This window comes from Camelus ferus, chromosome 2, assembly GCF_009834535.1.
Source record: "Camelus ferus isolate YT-003-E chromosome 2, BCGSAC_Cfer_1.0, whole genome shotgun sequence".
In the NCBI taxonomy this organism is placed as follows: domain Eukaryota; kingdom Metazoa; phylum Chordata; class Mammalia; order Artiodactyla; family Camelidae; genus Camelus; species Camelus ferus.
In genome coordinates this window covers 82,065,797-82,078,386 of record NC_045697.1, presented here as the reverse complement: position 1 = coordinate 82,078,386, position 12,590 = coordinate 82,065,797, and positions in this window count along the sequence as shown.

Here is a 12,590-nt window from a genome sequence, read left to right as displayed (position 1 = left end):
TTACTAAGTAAATATCTGGCAATATGATGTCAAAATAAAAAAATGAATTATGAGATAGATCTGTGCTGACAGATTGATTTCAGCATTTTCTTGTGCTATTACCCAACAAGACCCTTTATATCTTTAAATACCAATCTGTTCATTTGTAATATAATGATGATACTGTATTTTCTCAACTCAAATCTACGTATTTCTTTACATCTTTGACATTAGATTACTTAGCTCTCCCACATAACTTCCTCACTGACAGGCAGAGGATAAAGTGGGAATTTATTGCTTTTGTTTAGGTGAACTAGCCAAACATCAGAGGCATCTGCTTGTTTTATTGTTAATTCAGTTGATGTATTTGCTTCCATTGTTATAAAAATTTTCAATGTCTTAGTAGAGGTCAGAGCTAGGAAAGATGTGAGAATGATTTTGAAAGACTGTTAATGAGGTGCTGAATATCTGTCAAAATACAAGTTGGCCTTCAAGAAAAGTTAATTATTAGCAATATGTAACTAAATAAAAGAGACAGAAAATTAAAATCTTAAATAACAGAGTATGTTCAATAGGAAATTTATATAAGCCACACATATTCTCCAACATGCTTTGTTACTATCTTGTTAATTCTAATATTTCCATGTTAGAAGTTACCAGGAGTCTCTAACAGGAAAACAAACAAAACAAACAACAACAACAAAAACTTGCATTACTGTGAACAGTCTTTCTGGCTAATGAAGGCTACAGCGACCTCAGCAGGATAGTAATCTCACTGAAGAATGCATAAAATTAAACTTTGATGCTGAATATGAAAATGAATATGTGGATATTTTATCTTATTATTATTTAAATGGCATTTTAAAATCCACTTTATGAAGGCATAATTTAAAGAGTAACATTTTTAAGTCTACAATTAGATAAATATTGAAAAATGTTACAGGTGTGTGACTGTATATTAAATCAAATATAAGTAATCCCAAACTTGTCTATCCATCTAACCATTGATAGATACTTTGGTTGTTTCCAGTTTTTTTAACACTTGAGATACACTTTACATACCACAGAATGCACCCATTTCAGTGACTTTTGGTCTTCTGGTATATTTACAGAATTGTTTAACCATCACCACGAACAATTTAAAACATTTCATTACCTCCAAAAGAAATACCTCATTTCTGTAATTGCCTCCAACCCATCTTCTAGCTCACTCATGTTTCAGCAACCAGCAATCTACTTTCTAGCTCTATAGATTTGCCTATTTTTCACATTTTATATAAATGAAATCATGCAGTATGTACTCATGTGACTGGCTTCTTTCACTTAGTAGAATTGACAAGATTCAACCATGTTGTAGCATATATCAGTACTTTATTCCTTTTTGTTTCCAAGTATACAGATCACATTTTATTTATCCATTTATCAGTTAATGGACATTAGGGTTGTTTCCACTTACTGGCTTTTATGAAAAATACTGCTATAAATATTCATTTATAAATTTTGTTTGTAGACACGTTTTCACTTCTCTTGGATATATGTCATATAGTATTTCTATATTTATCTTTGTTTTCAGTTTATTTGTTTTGTCTTTATAAACAGAGGTTCTAAGAACATTCAATTAATAGTCCTTTTTTTAGATATAGTTTTTGTTTGTAAATTTCAGAAGTAGAATTTTTGGATTGCATGAAGTTTTTGTTCACCATTTTAAGAAACTGACAAACTGTTGTTCAAAATAAATGCAACATTCTGTATTCATACCATGAATAGTTCCAGATGATTTTCATTATTTTCATCATTAGGTAATTTAAGCTTTTTGAAAATTTAGACAATAGAGTGAATGTGTAGCAATATCTAGTGTAGTTTTACTTCGTGTTTCTTAAATGATTAATGATATTGAGTATCTTTTCATGTCCCGTTGGTACTATTAAATTTTGTATTTCTTCTTTAGTAAAGAAACTGTTCAAATTCATTGGTCATTTTTTATTGAATTGTTTTCTTACTGATGATATTTAGAATTCATTACATATTCTGGATAAAGAATTGAGTCAGAGATATGTTTTACAATATTTTCTCTGTGAATTGCATTTTCATCTTTTTAACTGTGGCTTTTGAATAGCAAACTTTAAACATTTTTGATAAAGTCAAATTTCTCATTTTTTTATACATTCAATTTCTTGTGTTTTAAGAATTCTCTGCCTAGCCCAAGAACACAAAAATGTCACCAGGTCTTATAAAAAATTCGAAGTTTTACCTCTTACATTGAGATTAATATTGAAGTTAATATTCATATGTTTTTGAAGTGAATTTGGACATTCTTTTTTCCGTAGGGATGTATAGCAGCATTCATTGAAAAAACTATCTTGTACACCCATTGAGTTACACAGACACCTTACAAAATCAGTTGACTATATATGTGTGTGGGGGGCTTTATTTTTGGAATCTCTAACTTGTTTCATTGATACAGTTGTCTATTTTTATAGAAACACCATACTTTCTTAATTCTTTGTAGCTTCTTGATAAAACTTGAAATCTGATTATTTAATTTCATTTTTTCCTTATGTTTTAATAGTGTTCTCTCAGTTTCAGGTTTTTGTTTTTCTTATAAACTTTAGAATCAATTTGTCAATTGCTATAAAACCATTATGCTCATAATGGTATAGTGAATTGGTATTTTATTGATTCTATATATCAAATTGAGGAGGCTTTATATCCTGTAACATTAGGACTTTCGATCTATGAACATGCTATTTCTCTTATTTATTTAAATTATTTAAATTCATCTCAGCAATCATATGTAGTTTTCAGTGAACTGGTTTTATGCATATATTATTAAATTTCCTCTTAACAATTAGATAATGTAAATGCTATTGTAAATTATATGGTTTTTAATTTTAATTTTCAACTGTTCATTGCTGCTAGTGTTCAGAAGTACAACAGGTATAATTTTAATTTGTGTATGTATAGTATAGAGATTATAACATGTGGTCAGTGTTTTTAATCAAAGCTAAAAAATATATGGTTTTTATTTGGTCTATTTAGATCATTTCAATTTAATGTAATTTGAATATGATATGTGTGTATCTTTCAACTTGTTATCTCATTTACACTTGGCCAATTTGTCTTTCTGTTGCTTTGCTTCTTCTTTTCCTATTTTTAATAAACTATTTTTTTCACAATTCCACTTCATGTTAACTACTGGCTTATTGACTCTATGTCTTAATTTAATTATTCATTCTTCTCTTTCATTTATGGATACATTTTTATTTATTTATTTTGTTTCTGGTAGAATCATATTTTCCTGTTCCTGTGCAAGCCTAGTAATTTTTTTAAGCCTAGTAATTTTTAAATGCATGCTGGACATTACAAAATCTACACCTTTGAGTGCTGGAATATGTTGTATTTGTGTAAATTTTGGACTTTTTCTAGTGTTCAGTTTAGTTAGAATTGATTGTAACCTTTCAAGTCTTACTTTTAAGTTTTGTTATGATGGGTACAGAGGAAGCTTCATCTGGGGCTAACTTATTGCCCTACTCTGCTTTATGAATCCCAAACATAAGTGATCTTTTTCTTAGTAAGACAAGTAATATAAATAAATTAAGGAAAACATATATATATACAATAGATAGTGGTAGATAGAAGTCTAGGGAGACCTGGATCATATATGTTCTCTGTAAAGGCAGAATATGTTATTCTTTTCAGTCAGTTTTTATCATGCCAAAATGTTGGACCATGTATACTATGATTTCTGAATTTTCAAGGGAAAGCAGAAATTTAGATTTTTTTTGTTAAAACTTTTGATTTCTAGGTATAAGAAATCAATTAAAAATCTTAAAATTCCTGGGAAATAAAACATTGTATGGTTCACAATATATAGACCTGGAGGATAGATTTATTAAATGGGCCATAATATGTATAAAATATTATTAAACATTCTTGGGTCTAGTAAGCTTGTAAGTCCATATTAACTCCAAGAGCTTGTTGACAACATGTTGTACAAAAGTTGCATGTTTATCTTGTCTAGTACGTGGACGGTAACTCAAGAATCCAAACATTGTCAAAACTAAAAATTAAGTTATTATTTCCCCAATATGAACATTGACTTCCTGGTGGATCAATGTTTTAATCACTGCATTTCAAAGCTACATACTTTGCCTGTCTCCAGCTTGCCTGGCATCTGTTAGAGCAATGCACGATGTGAGGGTGTGACAAGCATTTAATGGAGCTTGGGAGGCAAATGGAATTAGTAGAGGAATATATATATAAGGCATAATGGGTCTAAAGCAGTGTTTACGAAATATTTCTTATTAAAGAGAACATTATACACTTTTTAAGATGTTCTGGACCAAAAATAATCTAAATGTTCAAAGAAACAACTTTGGCCAGAACACTTTTTGCATTTTTAAGCTGCATTAATTATGTATTTAATTTTTAACAGCAGGTTTGAAAAGAAAAAGAGGACATTTTGTTTTGCCTCTTTGATCATGGAACTCTGACCCTTAAAAGACAGCAATCTCAAATATTTCTTTATCTGCAAAGTATAGGCAAATTATTTCTAGCAACTGTTACTTTCTATCAGTTGACAAGTCTTGTATTCATAAGAAAAGTAAATAATATGAAAATAACTTGTTGGCAAATTGATTCAGTAGAGATACTAGGGGCTTAATCGCTGGTCAAGCTTCACAGGAAACAGTTTATTTATTTACTTTTCTGTAACTTGGGACACATATCATAATCTATTTAAGTTCCTCACCTATACAATAAAATCATAATACCTGTTTGCTTTCATGTTTTGAAAATGAAAGATAACATAAAAGGCGCCTAGCAAATAACAGATGCTCAATAAATGGTAACTCATATAAAGCATGATGACTGCCAACCCTATCCTATGATCTGCATTAAATTTAAGGATTTAAAAAGTGGAAATTGATCTTGTTATAAATGTCAACATTTAAATATAAATGTTTCTTATTGTCTTTGGCTCTTATTTGTGTGTGAAAATACTCAGAGTACATTTAACGCCAGTAGAAGAGCTCTAATATAATATGGAATATTAGAGTTAATTTCACCCTGTAGAGAATTTAACATCAGTTACCTGTATTTGGAAGGAGCACAGTGATCTGTAGTATTATTTTTAATTCAATTTTTTGCTGAATTGTTAGTAAATTCATTGACTAACGTGTCAGAGTACCTTGAAAATCAGACAGCATTAAACAATGTAAGCAATTATTATTAGGCTTTATTAATATTTTTCAGTTGATTCTGATTTAAATAAAACCAAATACATAGATGAGGTTTAATTGTAGTGCACCCTACCATGCTTTAATTAATCAATCAGTCTTTGGATGAGAATGTTTGATGACATTATCCAATTTCTTTTATTTGCCCTTTAACTTTCATCTAGGCCAATAGAGTCAGAAGCAACTGCCATAGGTATTAAAATTCCCAATCTAGGGGAAATGGAGGTTAAACAGTAAGCAAAATACCTCCCTGGCATTGATCTTACAGTCACGCTGACAGAGTTTCTAAAAAAAATTATCAGCATCAGTGAATAAATGGCATCAAAATAACAAAATAGATGGATTTGATTATTTTGCTTTGAAAGGTACATTCCTTTAATCTTGCAAGTGTTTTTCAATTTATAAGAGACTAAATGAACCAACATTATTTTTTAGTTAATGCCATAGCCACTTTGGGTGATTACCCAGAGCTAATCAGGTTATATGACTCACTGGTATTTTGCTACCTCGCTCTAATAACCTGAAATCTATGCTATTCACTGCATATTTTGAAGCACTGTATATATAAGATTAATAGCAGCTAAAGTGTACTGAATTCATTAAGATTGGCTGTGGAGATTCAATAGTTCCTTACAATAACAATCTGTTTGCTGACCAAAATATTTATGGAACCAATTTCCTTGAATAAAATAATAAATTTAGTAAGCTATTCCTTTTATTACATTTGATTATATTTATTTATATAATGTAAATAAATATAGTATAGGTAAGTATCTAAGTAATTCAGACAAAATGATTCAATTCTAAACATCCATTATTTTGTATGGATATGCTGTCTGTTTAAGAATTTTCACAAAATTTTTTTAGAACTTCAATTTGTGTGTGTATGACTATTCCAAAGAGTTGTTCAACAATTTCTCTAGTATGAAAAGGTATGTTTGATTTTAAATTTATACATATTTAAGTAGAGGAAAAATAAGTTGTCTTACTTTTTAACAAGTAACTTTCTTTTAAAGTTGGCAGAGATGCAAGAGCACATTCAAACTTCCACCACAGGAATACAAAAACCTGTTCAAAAATTTTAAGCTTAAAATTTAAAAAGCCATTGAAAAATCACAGTTGACATGGTAATATAGAGTACGGTTATATTACTTTATAATTTAAATAGAGCTTTGGTTAAAAAAAAGACTGACATCCTTTAATACTTTAATAGATCCACATTATACGATATATCATGTATTATTTTATAGAATAAAAACATAAATTCTATCTTTAATGTTGCAAAATAGTAACTTTACATTGATATGAAAAATGTCTTTGCATGGAAAAATCATATGCATTTATTATAAAGATGTATTATGTTTCAAAACCTGGAAGACATTAGTAAAAGTGAAGTCACACAGAAATGTGCATGTGTGCATATACATATGGATAACAATGCCTACATTATGGAAAAATAAATTTCCTAGAATACATCTGACTAAGAGAGTCATTTATATAATGAAACTAACATAATATGGTCTATTAAGTATTTTATAATATCAAAGATAGACATACTAAGATATCATCCAGAAATGTAAGACCAAGGATAAAGTTAAATAATCAAACTCAAATATTATGTTACCATCATCAGCACCTATCATTTATCACAACTGTGATCACTAGAAAATAAAGCAAATTAATGGGCATTTAACATAATTTATTTTGTACCCTTGAAACTTAATTCCATCATCAAAAGACTACTTTTTAAAAGTGTTTAAAAATGAAGAATCGATATTTTTGAAATAGTTTCGTTTAAAAGCTGGTTTAGATTTTCCAACATTTAAGTTTCTTTTCAAATGTTTCTTGATTAAACATATCTTCTGTTAAACAGAATTATGGTGATGCCAACCCTGATATAATTTACTGGGATCACTGACCCAGTATATTTTGTGTTCATTGCTTATTAAAAATGGTTGTTAGATAGGATTTTTAAAAGAGAAGGGTAACTACTGTTAATCAAGCATCAGTTATAACAGAAATCATTCTGAGATAGTTTAATGAAAAATGTCTATAAGACAGCTAAAACATAGCTGCAAAAGTACTATAAATCTGAGTGACTGGCATATTTCACTGCTAGGATAGTATGTGAGATTCAACTTTTTATGAGTTTTTTTTTTTTCTTCAGAGTTCATTTTCCTGTTAAGAAATTTTAAACTTATAGCAGTTATTAGATTCAAATTAAGAAAATATATTACCATTCAATTTTAAGGTACTTATACATTAAGCCCTAAAGGAAAAAAAAAAGTATTGGCTCTAGAATATCAAGTAAAATTTTAAGTGAAAATAAATAAATGTTTGAATGTTTAAAAATGTCATCTTGCACATATAGATTTTTATTATATTTTCAAAACTATAGAGTCATTTATGGTGATATTATTTTAAAGTTCAAGTGTTAAAATATTTTCAAAAATTCATGGCAAGCATTAAAATTTAATATGTTATATGGATACATTTAAATATATCAGGAAATAAGTTTAAGACTGCCTAGGGCACACATTGCTGTTATAACAGTTGGTAAGTGGTAGAGTGGAGTTATTTTTTTCTTTAGTATTGGCAAAAAAGAGTTTCAATTTACTTGTCTCTTAATACATGGAGGAGAATGATTCTTAGCAGCAATCATTTAATTGCCCTTTACCAAGTCTGTAATAATTGTTATAGGCACTACAGAAAAGCAGTTAAATTGACAGATAACTTGTTTTAGTTTATTAAAATTTAAATATTTTTATTCTACCTTAAAGTAAAATTTGAAATTTATATACTCTACCCTTTGTTTTTAAGTTTTGTTGTTACTAGTTTTGAGATTGAATTTTAACTTCCTAAATTGGTCAAATGTAAATTAAAATGAAGTCATCCAGTTACAGAGATTTAATATTTAGTAATGAATGATGAGCTAAGAAAGTTTGACTAATTCTACCAATGAGAACAACTAGAAATCTTAGAGAGAGAAAAAGAAGAGAAAAGAAAAACTGGAGGTCAAATAAGACAACAAAGAATTGCAGGACCAAAATCTAAGCGACAAAGAACAAATAGTGATGTGAAACCTGCATTTAGATTCATTCTTTTCTTGGAGATGTCTACTAATTCAGAAAGATTAGCTGCGTGACAGAAACCAAGCAACAAACAACACTCTTCAAAACTTCCTGGAGTGAAGAAAACAAATGGAGTCTAGGGTCAGGCAAAAATGGTTTTCTTGGGAAAACTTTTAAATTTTCAGTTACAACACCAATTGGACCAAGGGTGAATTGGAATTACATGGGCCCTGCCAGGAACAAAATATAAATCTCTGAAATAGCACTAAGGTGGTCTGAGACTGTTATCACATCTAGTGTTGATAGATGCAATCAAAAATTCCCTCTAGAGGAAGAAAATACCATTTTAGACCTCAAAGTATTTGAAATATTTTTTCAAATAAGCTATCAGGCATTCAAACACAAGTAAATAGGAACATAAAAGAAAATGACATGTTTGAAGACAAATCAACAGAAATTAATCAACAGAGTTATATGTTATAGGGTGTGATGCAGTCTTTAAAACTATTTAGGGAGCTAAAAAGTCAAGAACAAGAATTTATTCAGAAAATTAGAAATAATAATAATACCAAGTAAAAGCTAATAATGAAAACAAAAGCATCAATATTAATGAGGCAAAAATGCAGAAATTCAGGTTAAAGAAATCAACAATACCAAAAAAACCTATAAATACACACACAGGCATATTTCAAGTAAATGTAATTGAATCAAATAAAAATTAACTATTCTAAAAAAATGTTTTGAACCGACAGTCAAATTAAAAAGGAACTAGAGTCAAAATAACACTAAGCTTTTCAACAGCAACCCGTAAAAAAAGTTACAAATTAAATACTTCAGAGTTGAAGGAAAATGACATTAAATATAATATTTTAAAATAATAACAACTTGAAGTATATTGCATTACAATAAACTGCACATATTTAAAGTGAACAATTTGATCAATTTTGACCCAAAGGAATACACACCCTGAAACCATAACCGCAACCAAGACAACGAACATTTCTATACTCCAAAAGTTTCCTTGCACCTCATTGTAATCACCCCTGTTCCAAGTCCCATTCTCAAGGTAGCCACTTACCTACTTTCTGTCATGACTTTTTTTTTCATTTTCTAGAATTTATATAAATTGTTTTAATTTTATATACTTTTTCTCCCTACTTTTTTATATTTATCATAATTATTTAAAAATCCATCCATGTTTTTATGTTTCAATAGTTCATTCTCTTTTATTGCTAAGCAGTATTTCATTAAATGTGTACAAATGAGTAATCATCTGTTGGTGGATATTGATTTGCTTTCAGTTGAGGGTTATTATAAATAGGGCTGCCATATACATCCATATACAAAGCTTTGGACATGTTTTTATTTAATTTGGGTATATGTAGGAGCAGGATGACTGAGTTGTATTATATATTTAACTTTTTAAGAAGCTTTGAAACTTTTTTCTAAAGTGTGTTGTGTGGGGTGTGTGTGTGTGTGTGTGTGTGTTTTGTTGTTGTCATTTTGTTTTGTTTTGTTTTTACCATTTTGCATTTCCACTAGCCATGTAGCAGAGTTGTAGTTTCCTCATGTCCTCGCCATCAATGGTTTGGTCAGTTACATTTTAATTTTACCCATTCTAATAATGTCTTATACATTAAAAATGTATATTTTGCTAAAGTATTATTTAAATATAATGTCCTATCAAAGATATTCTCACACTTACAAGACCTGAGGAAATCCTGTGTGAAAACATTCTCAAAGAAGTACTATGGAAAGGATAGTAATAAAGCCAGAAGGTCACTCTAAAATATATATAGGTAGTAAGAGTAAATGAATGGTATGAAAAATACATTGCCTAAAAGAGCAATTAAAAAGCCAAACAACATAGTGATGGATGCTAACTCAGTGTAATGGCAATGGTGATGACGTTGAGCATGAAGAGGTTGAGAAGCACCAATCAAATCCAATTACTTCTTTATGTTGAGGCTGAAATGCAATGATCCTAGAAAATCCTTTCCCTGTTAAAATTTAAGGGCTTTCTTCTGCTTTCTACTACAGGGTGCTTTCATCTCTAGTTCACACCTAGTAAACCCTGCCTTTTGGTGTAGCATGCCATGTCTTGAAGGGAAAAAACCACACACACACACACAGTTAACATACTGACTTCACACTTAATTTAAGTGGTTTGACAACCTTAGAACTGCACTTCTCTTTGTAAAATGAGATGACTAACCATTTCAGAGATTGTTATGGGGTGAGACTCTGAAGCATTATGGATGTTTCAAATACAGTTGCTAACTTTTTCCAATCAGAAGATTACAATGTCCTCGAAACATTAACAAATATATATTCTACATGTTTAAAATTCAAACATTCAATAGAGGTGATAACTGAATGTCTGAGTTTTAAACACAGTCATACACACACAAATGCACAACTTCAGTATATACTCACATGTGTAGCCAAGTGATTATTCATCCACTAGACTAGTATAATACATATAATATTGAGAATAAAAGTATTTTTGTGATACTCTGAATTGTATTCTCTCAACTAAGCATAGTTTACAACAGCAAAATAAAACTCTAACCATATTCTGCAGTGAGTGTCAGATAATGCCTGCCAAACTATAATGCTAGTGTCTCCCTTCAGTGAACAAGCTTCATTAATTTGCTTTAACTTTGGCAGAAGACGTACTGTTGGGAACACAATGGCAGGTACTTCATTATGAGTCCAGCTGGTGCTCATAAATGGTTGAATTCAACCCAACATATACACCAGTCATTTGTCCCTGTAAGACTGTGTGTCAAGTACAACCCAACATTCATACAGGTAGGCCCAGGGCTCAAAGAGAAAGCCAATTATGTTCATCCTACACTAACCCACGTAGGGACTTCAAGGATGCTGCCCCAAAGGAACAACATCTTTCTGTGATTCTTAAAAATGAGAGAAAATTAAATTCCATTTTAATCAGTAATTCATAATGAGAATGGATATTCATCCAATATGAATCCAGATTCTGTGTGGCTACTTCTGAAATACAACTCTCACAGCTGAACACATTAGAATAACAGAATCATCCTATAATGACACATGCTGGCTTTGGGTTTGCTTTTGTTTTTGTGGCAATTAATCCATTTTGTTTCACAGAAATGTATGAGATTGCTTTAATAAAAAGTATTTTCTTTCTATTTAGAACAACTTGCAGCCATATCATTCTCTGAAGTTCATGTGTTTTGCCATTGGTGGGTATGGAAAAAGCAAAAACCATGGGTAATATATTAAGAAATCTTTTCTGAAGTATAATAATAAGAATAATTTATAGATAACCAGAAATAATAGGCTGTGATCAAAGGTAGCTATTATGAAGTATGACAATATGAAATGTTCTTAATCTATCTATTAATAGGCCAGAATTATTTAATCTTTGTGGGCATTTTACTTTGTATCCTAATGGTCCATTACCTTTACACATTCATCTACCTTCTTCTTATTTTATTTTTTTCCATCCTATTTCTCTCAATAGTGGTTGAAAAATTCAGACTGCTTGGTGCATAAACTGGAGTGTTTAATCATGCTGCAAAAATATTGCTCTTTTTGTTGCTGCTGAGGAAAGAATTGCTATTTTGTCTGTTCTCCTGCCCTCTTTTCCCTACCTGTGTCCTCTTGTGTGGCTAGAATGGAAACTGAATACCCAATTCTATCTTGAAGAAGTTGAAAACTATTTCTAGACCCATTGTGCTAGTTTCCTATTGCAGTTGTAACCATTATCACAAATTCAGTGGATTAAAACAATGCAAATGTATTCTTTTACGTTCTGGAGGTCAGAGGTCTAGAATTGTCTTCTCAGGGCTGCATTCCTCCTGGAGTCTGTAGAACAAGACAAAACTATTTACTCGTCTTTATCGGTTTCCAAAGTCTGCCTCCCTCTAACTTCTGAGCCAAAGCTTATCACTTTCTCACCCTCCCCACCCTCAACCCTTAACCTCCTGCCTCTCTCTTATAAAGATACTTGTAGTTAGAGCAGGTCCAATAGGATAATGCAGGGTCATCTCCCCACTTCGGTAACTTTAAGTTAATCACATTTACAAAGTCTTTTCTGTCATGTAAGATAATACAATCACAGGTTTGGGGGATTAGACTTGGACACGTTTGGAGGGGGTGTTATTCAGCCTTCCTCACCCGTGAACTTCTAACTGCTTGGCTCAAGGAGGTTGGGCAGGTGAGCATGTCTTCACTAGCATTTCCTGGCCTTGTCTTTATGAAAAGGACTACCACAATGATGCTAGCTAGTAGAGATGTACATGTACTTCTGTTTTGT